General features: G+C 37.2%; 1 non-coding gene across 1 annotated transcript; it reads left to right on the forward strand.

Annotated features, from left to right (window-relative positions):
• Positions 1–1,210: 1,210 nt before the first annotated feature.
• On the forward strand, positions 1,211–1,402 carry LOC129061984 (U2 spliceosomal RNA). The gene has a single exon (XR_008528232.1). It is a non-coding gene; the product is annotated as a U2 spliceosomal RNA (small nuclear RNA).
• The last annotated feature ends 13,160 nt before the right edge of the window (positions 1,403–14,562 follow it).

The following is a 14,562-nucleotide window of genomic DNA, read 5'->3' on the forward strand; positions in this document are numbered from 1 at the left end:
CTTAACTTTCCTGGGTACCTCCCATTTATACAGTAGTGTTACCGAACAAGAAGACCTGTGGCCGGGGGAGGTGGGGTGCCCAGATGCTATTACCAAAACAACGACACTCTCCTTCCCTGGGATCCCTTGGTTGTGGGTCCTCTGCCCACTGCCTTTGGAATTATGGCTCTGAATGGCAGAGTTTGGTGAAAAGGAAAGGAACTACTTATTCAAAAGTTACACAGGTTTGATTAATGGCTAAATGTCACCCTTAAACCTCAAAATCCCTTTAAAACAATCACCAGCACACACAACATTCTGCCTTCCCCCCTTCGCCCAGTTAGGCCAGTCAGGCCAGTCAGGGGTACCGTCCTTCAGAAAGGAAAGAACAGAAGTCCGGAGCTCGGCTAAGCAGGCCTCTCGCGGTTCTCAGCACCGTCCACTGCGTCGCCGCGATCTCCAGCTCTTGATCCATAACCATGTGGCACCTTCTCATGGCCCACTAGCAAGAGTTCTTTCTCTCCTCTTTCTTCCCACATGGTTTTCACACTGTTCCCCAGAGTTTGTGACCCTTTTTCTCTCTTGCAGGTCCCTGTCTCTCCTCTTTTTCTCCCAGTTACATTCTGTATTAAGTCTTTTTTAGCCTTCCTGATTAGCTTTGGTGATAGGCAAAAATAACTCTTTTTGCATATGAGGAATGAAGCTATCCTGTTATTGACATGCAAAACTCTCAATGGCCCTGCTCAAGGCTTCCATCCCCCCATGACAGCCCGCCCTGGGGTGGGGAGAATATATTTTTCTTGGACACCCCAATCTGGATCCCATTACAAATACCCTTCGGCTGTGCCCTGTTACAGTAGAGATACATGTTATTAAACTTCTATTTGTTTTTATCCTCTTAATCTGTCTTTTATTAAAGGGTAAGTGTCAGCTAAGAACCTAGAAAAGTAAAGGGAAAATTATTTTTCCACCCCTACAGTGGCTATATTTTTATAGCCACAATCAAATCATATGTTCACACATGCAACATTATTGAATATCTTCCATATTTCAGGCTCTGCACTAAGCATGGTAAGACAGCAGTGGAAAAGACAGACAAGGTATCTACTCTAATAATGGTTAGAATCCAAAAAGGAATAACAGAAAATAAATTAAACAATTCAGTTAAAAAAGTAATGGGGTGATAGCTATTTTAAATATTAAACACAAATTTTTAAAAAAAGATAGGTTTATTGTTTCTCAGCCTTTTGGCTAAAGTCAAGTGTAGTATCTGTTCTTATCAATTTAGAAAAAGATAGGTTCAGTTGGAAAGAAGAATTCTAAGATATCTCTGAAATTCTCATTGTCTGATACACACACCCTGGAAAAGCCTTTTTCTTTCACTGTCAGTGAGACCTGTGAATATGATGGCATAGGTGCTCTTCTGTGTGGGAAGGGAAGAACTTTCCTTTACTCTTCAAGATTTTTTTTCAGCCAGTCTAATCATTGAGTATACATGAGACAGATTAATAAGAGAAAATAACCATAATTAATTATATCTGTACATAGAGGAAACCCAAACACATGAGACAGTCAGAGACCTCACATACATGACTGGTTCAGAGGCAGAAAGTTACATGAGGCATGTATGCTATTCTGAGCTAAGAGTAGGGGAGCCATCTTGGGGTTTCCCTGGGGAGGAAAGTCATTGCAGGAGGATAAGATGAACAGATGTTCAGTAATGTATATTTTGCCATATAGATAGGTCAAAAAAGGTTATCCCTGATGATCTCTTATGGGCGAGTTCCAGAAATTAAATACTGCCAAGTACAATAGATAAGGGAAGGGCAGGAGTGTCTCTTGAGCCAGCAGAGCCTTGGTTTCCTTGATCTCAAAACAATCCACACACCACAGAATCACATGTTTGGAGACTAGTTCTGAAGTTGAATACCTGACTGTTATATAGCAAAGGGTCTGGCATAGTCCCTCCCTTGATTGCATTATGTTATATAAGCTTCCATGTTCACCATGTAGAAAGAGGATATCTTACTGACTTTGAGGGGAAAAAAGCCCATTGTGAGACAGCTGCACGGCTAGGACCTGAGGGCAAGCTTAAGAAGATGAGAGAAGTCTCTTGGGAACAGCCTGTAAGAACATATAAATAAACCTCAGTCCCACACCTGCAAGAAACTGACTTCTGCCAACCAGTCTCATCATCTTGGAAGAGGAACTCCAGATGAGAACACAGACCAGACAGCACCTGGGTTGTAGTCTTTTCAGACTCGACGGGAGAAAATAATAGCATAGAAAACTAATAGAGATGGGAATAATTAAAAAATGCCAGCCCTGCATCAGAGAGAAGGGCATTCCTGACAGTTTTAACAGTTTTAGTTATGTGATCCTGTAACAGGGTATAGAGCAAGGGTCAGAGAAAACCTCCACAGCCATAATTTGGTGGATAGGGGAAATGGAGAACTGCAATTGAGAGGCACTTTGCAATCTATGGCAATTTAGCTAGTTTAATAGTTATGCTGATTTCTGTGCTGCTCCTCAGGACCTGGGACATGCCCTGGACTTGACTTTGACTTATGATGTGTGGGGTGGGAGCTTACAGTACCTTCATGAGAAGCAGGGAGGCAGTTCTCCTGTGTCACCGAGGTACACCTACGCTGACAAAGGATGGTGACAGCCAAGAGAATGTAAACTGTACAGAGGACTGGCAGAATGTAGCCCATTGTGAGAGGAGTCAGAAATGGGGTCATGTAGAAGGCTCTGGGTCAGGATTTAAACCAAGGCAGGCAGCCATGAGAGGGGATTCAGCCATGCAGATTGGGAGGAAGTAGGAAAGACCTGAGAGAGCCATGATTCAGCTGGTAGTGAAGGTAGATTCTGGAAGGCTGCTGGGAGTTAGATAGGAGCCATGTGGGCTATAGAAGCCGGTCCGCCATGAGCTAATAAGAAAGCAGGCATGGTACTCTGACAATACCTGCTCTAGCTGACTCAGAAACCACAAAGGATCCTTCCTTGCAAAATGCTGACCTGCTGTTGTGCAAACCTGGACTTTATCTGGGTTCTTGAGACTTATGTCTTTCCTGAATTTCACCATGATCCAGTGTACCATGGCATATTTTTTCCTGGACTATTACATGAAGACTGATGACAATATCCCCCAGATCCTGAAGGAGAGTGCTTCTGTGTGAGGATAGAGTCTTTGGTTCCTTCCAGGGAGACTGGAGACCTGTTTGTGCAGCTGGCTCAAGATAAGAATATGGGGAACTACTGGGTTTGCTTTTGGCTTATAGTCTTTTGGGAAACAAGGGAAATGCTGGGTCTTGTGGTAATGGAGTGCTCCAAGCATAAGTGCTCTGAGCCCAACCCCCAAGGTTGGAATATTGTAAATAAAGACCTGTCTCTTCCAACATTAATTGTTGGGTCATTCACCAAGACACCACGTGAATGAGCCCCTGTCTGCTCAGTTACACTCTGACCTATACTTCACAGATCACAGAAAATGCTCCAGGGGAAATGGGTTTTAGGAAAGTAACAAGGCAGAAGGAAGACCATTGATGTTGAAGTACTGCAGGCAAGAGAAAAGAGTGACTTGGATTGCAGTGGTTCAGAGAACATGGAGAAAACTTAAGAGATACGGGGAAAGTTTTAAAGGTTTCTGATGGACTGGTTATGAAACTCAAGGGAAATTGAGGAAATTGCATGATTCCTGCATTTTTGGCTTGAGTCACAAGTCCATTGATATTCAGTCTTTTTAAATTTTCTAAAATTATCAACTTAAGCTAATAAATTATGCTTTGATAATTGCCTTAGTCATATCACCTAAGATTTGATATGCAATAGTTTCATTATCACTTATTTCAAAATAAAGTCTAATATTCACTATGAGAGTTTTTTTCCTTTTTTGTGCCATGAATTATTTAAAGATGTGTCTAACATCTATAAACTTTTTGAATTTTTCTAGTTATCTTATTGGTATTAATTTCTTACAGTAGAATCATAGAGAATGCAATTTGCATGACAAAAATTCTTTAGAATTTGTTGTACTGGCTTTGCTCTTCAGTACCTGACAACTGGGTAAATGTGCCATACTATTTTTTTCACTGAGTACATTGTTATGTCCATTAAATTAAATTTGCTAACTGTTGTATTCAAATCTTACAGATGCTTAGAGATTTTTTGCCTGTCATATCTCTCGATTACTTAGACAAATGTGTTTAACATCTCCTGCTATATTAATATATTTGTTAATTTCATTTTAAATTCAACAATTTTCAGCCTTTTTCAACTCATGGCACATATAAACTAATTACTAAAATTTTGCAGCACACCAAAAATATATGTTTTTGCCAATATAACAGGAAAAAAAAGGTAATATTTTTATTCATTCACACTGGATGGCTATTGTTGTGTTGTCTGTTGTAATTTTTTTTTTTTTACAATACAAAGGAAAAGAGGTCAGTGCCCCTGACTAAATAGTCAAGTGTTGCATGTTTTAAAGTATTTGGCAGCACACCAGTATGCCAGAGCACACCATTTGAAAAATCAGTGTTTTTAATGTATTTCAAGGGTCCATCTGAGAGCATACAAATTTAGAAACATTATTATTATATGCAAAACCAAATTTTTTCTTATTTCTAGCAATGCTAGCTTTCTATTGGTAAATACAGAAATGGTCAATAGTGGGTTTTATACTTGTTCATATAAAAAGACATGCAGGTTATGATTATTATAATAGCTTTATTAACTCTGTTTCATGTACTCACAACTATAAACCTAGTTTTTCCCAACCTTATATTTGCCTGGCATAAATTTTTCTACAATTTTATTGGAAATGTTTGTATGTGTATGTGTGTTTCCTTAGTATATTGTATGACTTGTAAATTGTACACAGCTGAAATTTTTATCATCCTGATCATTATTACTGTTTGAATTGGTGAGCTCACTCTCTATATATTAATACTAATTGCTGATATTTTTCTGTTTATTATAAAAAAATTCAAAATATATAATGGTGAATTAGTAACATAAAACAATCTATTGGGAGCCAATTTTCTATAGATATCTTGTGTTTCTTTCTTATGAGCAGAAGCACTGACTGCCTGTGTTCTGGACTATGTTTTAAAACTGTTTTTATAGTGAACAGCCTGGAAAGCTGGAGATAATGTCTATTTCTGGAGTGAAAGAGAGGTTTATTTACTGTCCTGAATTATAAAGGTACTGTCTCTAGCTGGGTCAAAAGTAATGTAAGCTTATAGGCTATTATAAAAAATTCTGTTCCCTAAGCTCAAGATTCTTCTCCTCTAACGTGATTCACTTCATGCACAATTATTACCTGGCCCTTCTCATGTTTCCCTATGGGAACAGGGGCCCTTGAAACTAGCATCAGTATGCTGGCTATTGCTAGTAGTGTGAGTAGTAAAATTCTTTGTTTTTGATCATGAAATTTGTGCCTTTTGCAAACATTCATAAAACTGTGGCAAGCTAACTTTTTAGCTTGTAAGGAGGGTAAAAATTGCAGATTTCTTATAGTTGTTAATATCCCCTACCCCCAGTTTCAGTCAATCACTGGCTGAGGGTTACTTTCGGAGGGGGCAAATCTCCCAGGCAAGGGTTTTCCCATTTAATGATGACCAGCTCTTTGGAGAAGAGGACTACTGTCAGCTACCAGCAGCTGAAGTTACAACATTTGTGCACACCAACCTTATGAATGGGACCTGGTATACCACTAACTAATGGCTTCCAGTGCAGAACATTTTTTTTAAGTTTATAATTCCATTGTTGTTTTAGGTGTGAGTGTTTAAAGTCACTCTATGGAGGGTGGGAAGGAGTTTTCTAATGGAATAGTCCAGACATTAAAACTGATGACTTCACATGTAACAAGAGCACATGCAAAGGTTTATTATTCACACCATAAGACTTCTGGAAGAGGGCACATGCACATTGGTTCAGGTGTCAAGAAGGAACTGTGACTAGAAGTAAGAATGCGGTTAGGAGGTAGGGCAGAGTTCCCACTTGAGGGCTGGGGTTTGCACAATTTGAACTTCCCATTGGCACCAAGGGGTGAAAAATGCAGAATTTTTGTTTGTTTGTTTGTTTTACTGTTGTTTAACAGGGCAAGAGAAGAGAGAGAAATTGTAGCATTTGAAAGCTGTCCTAAGTCAAACATCAAAACCAAGGACAAATTACAAAGATTTCTGGCGAAAAAAGATTAACTGAACTTACTCCACAGACATACTGGAAGTCTTTCTCATGGTTACAAATTCTCAAGATAAAAATTTTTGCTCTTCATTCATCACCAACATTGAAGCAGTGAGTTTCTTTGCTGTCCCCATTGGCATGGTATTTGATTTCTCATTCTGCTTTACATAGATGGCATGACTCTACAGGACCCCAGCTTTATGTGTAAATCTCTTGCAGCATTTTTCACCTTATACCTAGGCCATAAATGTAACACATCTTCTTGAAACATATTCTGAGAAGCCAAGAAAATACAAATCATAGGTTCAAAGATAAATTCATTTATATTCCAAGATCCCTATTTTCACTTTGTTTTGGTCTCTAAAGATCCCATACTTCTTTTTTAGCTCAGTTACAAATAGAATGTGTATGTATGAGAATTTCAATGTTAATACTGTCTTTGGCAAGAGGCTTATTCAGAGAATTTAGATTGTCATTCTTTGAGAAACAAAGTTTTCATGATCTTTTTGTACATTCTGAAATAATTTATATGAAATTAAAATGCATGTCATTGATAAAGCTAAGTCATCAAAGTAGGCAATGAGTGTTTTGGTGGTAGGTCTTAATTTATTAGTTTAATTTATCCTTGTTTCAATTTGGTAGTCAGCATTTTTCATGAGATTTGTCATTTAATTGTTGTTTATCAATTGTTTGCTATTTACATTATATTAAAATGTAAATGTTTTTTGTATTTATATTGAATTCACTTTAGTTCCTAAGATTACTTGTATCCTTATTTTATTCACAAAAGAATTTTTTCTTTTTAGTAATTACTTTTATTTCATTACAACCTTCTTGAGTACAATGGTATCTTTCTAATATTTCCACCATAATTTTTTTTTAACCAAAGAGGTAAACTTCTTAGGTTGTTAATTTCTGACACTATATTTCTGCTGCTTTCATTCCAAAAGTATTTTGGCTGTATGTAGAATATTTACAAGAGAATCTTTATTTTCACCCTGAAAATTATAAAATTGTATTCTCAAACAAATTCTTTAGCATTCTGTGTAGTTGAAGAATATATTTTGAAGACATTGTATCCTAAAAGGATAAAACATCCATTGAATCAATCTAGTTGGTTAATTTATTTTTTACTGACTATAAAACTTGGGGAAATATGTTATAACAATAGATACATAGCTTTAAAAAGAAAGAAAGGGTCAACAACCTTCCTGACAGGAATCGAGTAGAATGTAAAAGTAATATTAAAATATCTATTGTTGAAAAACTGAGTTCCTAGATGGCTGCAGAGTAGCTGGAAGCTCCATCCACTTGCTCCCAGGCCCAGACCAGTGCTGCAACTAAACCACAGAGCAATCAACTCAAAAATCCTGCTAAGTGTAAGTGAGTGTGAGTAAGCTTGTACACGAGCAAGTGAAAGTGTGGCCCAGGCTCTCCTGGCAGAGCAGCTGTCACTTCTGGGAGTGGAGGGAGGGGCAGACTTGGGGCCATTTTGAAGAATTTAAAATATCCTCCTCAGGAAGAAGCCTTTGATGAGCCTGCACCTGGGTGCCCTTACTTGTCTCTGTGTCCTCTGCCCCTGGCAGAGCTGCAGAACCTGCCACTACCAGGAGCCAGGGTTTGGAGACCACAGTACTTACTGGGGAGGTAGGTGTTGCTTTCCTGACCCAGGGCACCACAGGAACCTAGAATGGGGCAGAGTCTGACTAAGATGGCTGCAGATTGGACAAGGAGCTGGGAGAGAGTCAGGAGGCCAGGGCCGACAGAGGCAGCCAGGTCGGGGTTAGCTGCTGAGACACCCTGGGAATGCAGCCACTTAGCTACAGTGGCTCAATGGTGAGAGCTTGAGGCTGAGATCCACTGGAGGGGAGCAGTGTGAGCACCCCTGCCGCAGCCTTGTGTTATTGTATAACTGCTGGACTCTTCCCTTCCTTCTCCCATCCCATCAGGATTATATGAGAACTGAAAGGAAATAATGCATACAGAATAGGATCTATTGATTTGGGAGAGTAGGAAAGAGGCTTAGGTATGCGGGAGAAGTGTGGATAGTTGCCCTCCTCTACATGTCCCAACTAGGGATCCAACCCACACCTAGAAGCCCTCTTAGGATAGAGGAGGTCATGGTAAGGCCTGAGCCCCTTAGTCAGCCAGATGAGAAATTTCCCACAAATAAATGGGCTCCTGCTTTGGTGGGGAGAGGAAAACTGCTGGAAATGAATCCACCACCTTTGGGGTTTCTTTCTCTCCTTTAAAGGGTCAAAGCACAGATTTTGTGTGTGTGGCTGCCCACCTTGGGCCTCAGTGAAGGGAGGGTATAGTCTGGAATCATGAGAGGAGAGTCTGGAGTGGAAGGTACTGGAGAGAGTCTTAGGGAAGCAGCTGTGGGATTTTGGGGGCCCCAATACACCTGGGCTACAAAACAACCATCTTCTTTGAGAAGAGCTAGCCTCTCCCAGAGAAAAATAAATCACCTTACTCTGTGGGATACCACTCCCCACAACTTCTGGAAATCCCCTTGCCACAATCTTTATAAACCTGTTCACTCAGCACAGAAGAAAAGGAGCAAAGGATAGAAAACTTGTTTGAAAAAAACATTGATGGAAAACTTCCTTAACTTGATGAGGGAAAAAGTCATGCAAGTCCAAAAAGCACAGAGAGTCCCAATCAAGATCAACCCAAAGAGGCCCACTCCAAGACACATTACAATCCAAATGGCAAATTTTAGAGCGAAAGTAAGAATCTTAAAGGCAGCAAGGGAGAAATAGCTAGTAACATACAAGAGAACTCTGGTAAGGTTATCAGCTGATTTCTCAACAGAAACACTACAAGCCAGTAGAGATTGGCAAGAAATATTCCAAGTAATGAAAAACAAGGACCTACAATCAAGACTACTTATCCAGCAAGGTTATAATTTAAAGTGGAAGGCAAAATAAAGAGATCCCCAGACAAAAGACAGATCAAATAGTAAAACTCCACCAAACCAACACCGCAAGAGATGCTAAAGGGACTGCTTTAAGAAAAAGAAATAAGGGGAGAGAGAGAGAAAGGAACACAGGTACAGAGGGAAAAATGGCAATGAATAAGAACCTATCAATAATAACATTAAATGTAAATGGATTAGATGTTCCATTAAAAAAATGTAGGGTAGCTAAATGGATAAGTAAACAAGACCCACATATAGGCTGTCTACAAGAGGCCCACGTCAGAACAAAAGGTATACACAGGCTGATAGTGAAGGGATGGAAAAAAATTCCACACAAATGGAAATAAAAGCAAAAGCTGGGATAATTTCACTAATAGACAAAATTGACTTCAAAACAAAGGCAATAACAAGAGACAAAGACACTTCTTAATACTTAAGGGGATAGTCCAAGAAGAAGATATAACTCCTGTAAACATATATGCACCCAATATAGGTGCACCTAAATATATAATGAAAATCTTGGATGATTTTAAGAAAGAGCTAGACAGCAGTACAGTCACTATAGGGGATTTTAACACCCCACTGTCAACAGTAGATATATCTTCCAAACAAAAAATCAACAAAATATTGCAGAATTGAACAAACAACACTTTAGATCAAATGGATTTAATGGGTATATATAGAGAGAGAACATTTCACCCAAAAAAGGTAAAATACACATTTTTCCCTAATGCACATGGATTATTCTCAAAGATAGAACACATGGTAGGACACAAAACAGACTCAACAAATTCAAAAAAATTCAAATCATACCAAGCACCTACTTGGATTGCTACAGCTTGAAACTGGAAACGAACTTCAAGGAAAAAACTCAAAAACATTCAAATACATGGAGGTTATTAAAAAATGAATGGGTTAACATTTACATCAAGGAATAAATTAAAAAGTATCTGGGAACAAATGAAAATGAACATACAATAATGCAAAACCTATGGGACACAACGAAGGCAGAACTCAGAGGGAAGTTCATAGCAATACAGGCCTAATAGATAAGATAGAAAAATCTCAAATAAACAACCTAACACTACATCTAAAAGAATTATAGGAACAAAAACAAACAAAGCCTCCAGCAAGCAGAACAAAGTAAATAATCAAGACCAGAGCAGAATTAAATGACATAAAGACAAAAAAGAAATTCAAAGGGTCAATGAATTCAGGAGCTGGTTCTTTGCTAAGATAAGAAAATTGACAAACCATTAACCAAACTCACCAAGAAAAAAGAGAGACTTTAATAAGTAAAATCAGAAACAAAAAAGGAGTAATAACAACTAATACCACAGATTACAAAGGATTGTAAGAAGTTACTATGAACAACTACATGCCAAGGAAATGGACAACGTGAGAAAACGGATAAATTTCTATAAACATACAATCTTCCAAAACTGAGTCAGGAAGAAGCAGAAAATCTGAATAGACCTATAACAGCTAGTGAAATTGAAGCAGTAATCCAAAAACTATGGACATACAAAAACCCTGGACCAGATAGCTTCACAGGTGAATTTTACCAACCATTCAAAAAAGATCTAACATCAATCCTTCACAAACTATTCCAAAGATTCAAGAATAGGGAAGACTCCCAACCTCTTCTTATGAGGCCAGTATTATCCTAATCCCTAAACTAGGAAAAGATACAACAAATATAGGAAATTAAAAGCCAATATCACTGATGAACATGGATGCAAAAATCCTCAACAAAATACTAGCAAACTGGATCCAACAACACATTAGAAAGATCATACACTATGATCAAGTGGGATTAATTCCAGAGATGCAAGGATGGTACAATATTCTCAAATCAATAAATGTGATACATCACATAAACAAAATGAAAGACAAAATAATTACATGATCATATCAATGGATGCAGAAAAAGCATTTGATAAAATCCAGCACCCATTTATGATTTAAAAAACAAACAAACAACAGCTCATCAAAGTGGGAATAGAGAGAGTATACCTTAACATAATTAAGGTCATATATGAAAAACCTTCTGGTCACATCCTGCTCAATAGGCAAAATCTAAAAACATTTCCCTTAAGATTAGGAACAAGACAAGAGTGTTTGCACTCAGCACTCTTATTCATAATAACACTTGAGGTTCTAAACACAGTGATCAGATAAGAAGTAGAAACAAAAGAAATCCAAATTGGAAAAGAAAAAGTAAAACTGTCACTATTTGCTGATGACATGGTAGTCTACATAGAAAACATTATAGACTCCACCAAAAAACTACTCGAACTAATAAGTGAATTTGGCAAAGTAGTGGGATACAAAGCCAATATTCAGAAATCAATGGCAGTCTTGTACACCAACAATGAACTATCAGAAAGAGAAGCTAAGAAAAACATCCCATTTACTATAGCAACAAAAACAAAAGTACCTAGAGACAAACCTAACCAAGGAGGTAAAAGACTTGTACTTGAAAAACTATAGAACACTGAAGGAAGAAATTGAGAAAACACAAATAAATGGAAGCATATAGCTTGTTTATGGATCAGAAGAATAAACGTCATTAAAATGTCCATACTACCCAAAGCAGTCTATATATTCAACAGAGCTCTTATTAAAATACCAATGGCATATTTTGCAGATCTAGAAAAAATGCTTCAAAAATTTATATGGAATCAAGAAAGACCCTGAATAGCTACAACAATCTTGAGAAAGAAGAGCAGAGATGGAGGAATTGCAATGCCTGACATCAAATTATACTACAATCCACTGTAATCAACACAGTCTGGTATAGGCATAAAAACAGACACATAAATCAATAAAACAGATTTGAGAGCTCAGAAATAAACCCATGTCTCTTTGATCAATTAATATTTGACAAAAGGGGCAGAAACATACAGTGGTGTAAAAATAGACTCTTCAAAAAATGGTGTTGGGAAAACTGGAATAGTAGATGCAAAAAACTGAAACTACACTACCAACTTTCACCATACACCAGAATAAACTCAAAATGGATAAAAGACTTAAATAGTAGTCATGATACCATAAAAGCCAAAAAGGAAAACATTGGCAGTAAAATTTCAGATATCCCACATAGCAATATTTTTGATGATATATCTCTGAGGGCAAGGGAAATAAAAGGAAATGTAAACAAATGGGACTATATCAAATTAGAAAGCTTATGCACAGCTAAAGAAAACATAATCAAAATGAAAAGAGAACTGACCAGTTGGGAGAGTGTATTTGCCAATGATACTTTGGACAAGGGTTTAATCTCCAAAATATATAAAGGACTCATGCAACTCAAAACCAGGAAGAGAAGTAAACCATTCAAAAAATGGGAAGAGGACCTGAATAGGCACTTCTCCAAGGAGGACATACTGATGGCACATAGGCATGTGAAAAAATGCTCAACATCGGTGACCATCAGAGAGATACAAATTAAAACCACAATGAGATAATATCTCACACCTGTCAGAATAGCTATTATTAGTAAATCAATAAACAAGTCCTGGCCAGGTGTGGAGAAAAGAGAACCTTACTCCACCCTTGGTGGGAATGCAGACGGTGCAGCCACTATGGAAAATTTCATATGGAATTTCCTCAAAAAATTAGAAATGGAACTTCCTTTTGACCCAGTGATTCCGCTGTTTGAGACTATATTCTAAGAATCTAGAAACACCAATTCAAAAGAATTTACACACCCTGATGTCTATAGCAGTGTTATTTACATTAGCCAAGTGTTAGAAGCAGCTCAAGTGCCCAGCAGTAGATGAATGGATTAGAAAACTGTGGTTCATTTATACAATGGAATACTATGCATTTGAAAGAAAGAAGGAATCCCTACCCTTTGCAACAGAATGGATGGAACTGGAGACTATTATGCTAAGTGAAGAAAGCCAGTTGATGAAAGACAAATACCACATGATATCACTTACAAGAGGAATCTAATGAAAAAAATAAACCAATGAGCAAAACAGAACTACAGACATGGAAACAGGGAACAGAATTACAGCTGCCAGAAGACAGGGGGAAAAAGAAGAATGGTGGAAAAGAAGAACATGAATGAATGACTCATGAACATGGACAAGGGTGTGGATATGAACTGCGAGAGTAGGGGGTGGGGTGGAATGGTGGAGAGTAAATGGGGAAAATTGGAGCACCTGTTATAGAATAAACGAGAATTAAAAAAGTTAAAAAATAAAACATCTATTTTCATCTAAAACTATGGAAAATAATTACTATTTTTAAGCATAATTCTCTATTCTATTAAAATAAATAAGATGATATATTTATTTAATAAATTTATATTCTAATTAGAGTGACAATTTATATCAATTTGAAAACATAAGTCAATAAGAATGTAAATGAAAGGCTAGATTTTGTGCTCAGTTGTAAGATTATGTTAAGTCATGGCTGAAAATACATAAGGTAGGGACAAACCACACTTTTTTCTTTAAGGTAACAAAAATGTTACTATAACTTACTAAGGTTTATTCTAACCCCAGTCAGGATTATGTCCATTTTTTTCTCTCTTCTGCTTTTGAAGTTTCTATCCCTTGTTTTATCAATATGAGTATGAGAAACTGTATTTTAGAAATATTCCAGGCCCATATGGAAAGCAAAAAGCAAAATGTTCTTTTCTTTTTCATATAAATGTGTGCTTAAATTCACTTCTTGCTAACAGAATACTGGTTTGCAGATTCCTGTCATTTCCAGATTCTTGTCATTTAATATATTTATTAGAGAAGATGTCATCTTTATGGATTAAATTAAAGTGATGAGGGATAGTTGCCTGTCTTATTTCATTTTTAATTTTTTTCTACCATTTAATTTCATTTTTAATCATTTTAATACTGTTAGCTTAGAGAATCATCATCCATCCAATCACTATACACATTTCTGTGTAAATGTTATATAGAAAAATCATTTATTTTCTTTTTGATTCATTTTTCTATTGATGATTGTATAAAAGCCAAACTAAAATTTATAAAATCAGTAAGAAAAATGAATTGAAAGACCTTTGACTACATTGAATATAAAAACTCCTTTGTATAGTTCCTGTCAACAGAATTTTTATTTGCCGCCATTGAAACTTGAGATTGAGCTGCAGACTTTTGTTTTCAGAGATAGTTTATTAAAGCTGAGCTATGGCGGTGTTGAAAGACTATTACACATTGCATACCACCTTCCTTGCTGGAGGAAATTCATCTGTTGGAATCAAGTGACATAAAGAGCCAAAATGATTAATTCCCACCACCTCCCACTCCCCTTTGGTAGAAGAATTGAAAAACTCAAGTTTTATCCTCTTTATCCTATCTAATTAAATCCTCTGGTAAATACAGCTGATTATCATAGGTGAGAATCGTCATGAAGAATGGATTCAAGACAGCAGAGGAGTGAGTGGAAGTCACACTGACCTCCTCCCAGGACCAATCTAGACTAAATTGTGGAGAAATCAC

Source organism: Pteronotus mesoamericanus, unplaced genomic scaffold (assembly GCF_021234165.1).
Source record: "Pteronotus mesoamericanus isolate MK-2021 breed Mesoamerican mustached bat unplaced genomic scaffold, CSHL_Meso_final scaffold_651, whole genome shotgun sequence".
NCBI classification, from domain to species: domain Eukaryota; kingdom Metazoa; phylum Chordata; class Mammalia; order Chiroptera; family Mormoopidae; genus Pteronotus; species Pteronotus mesoamericanus.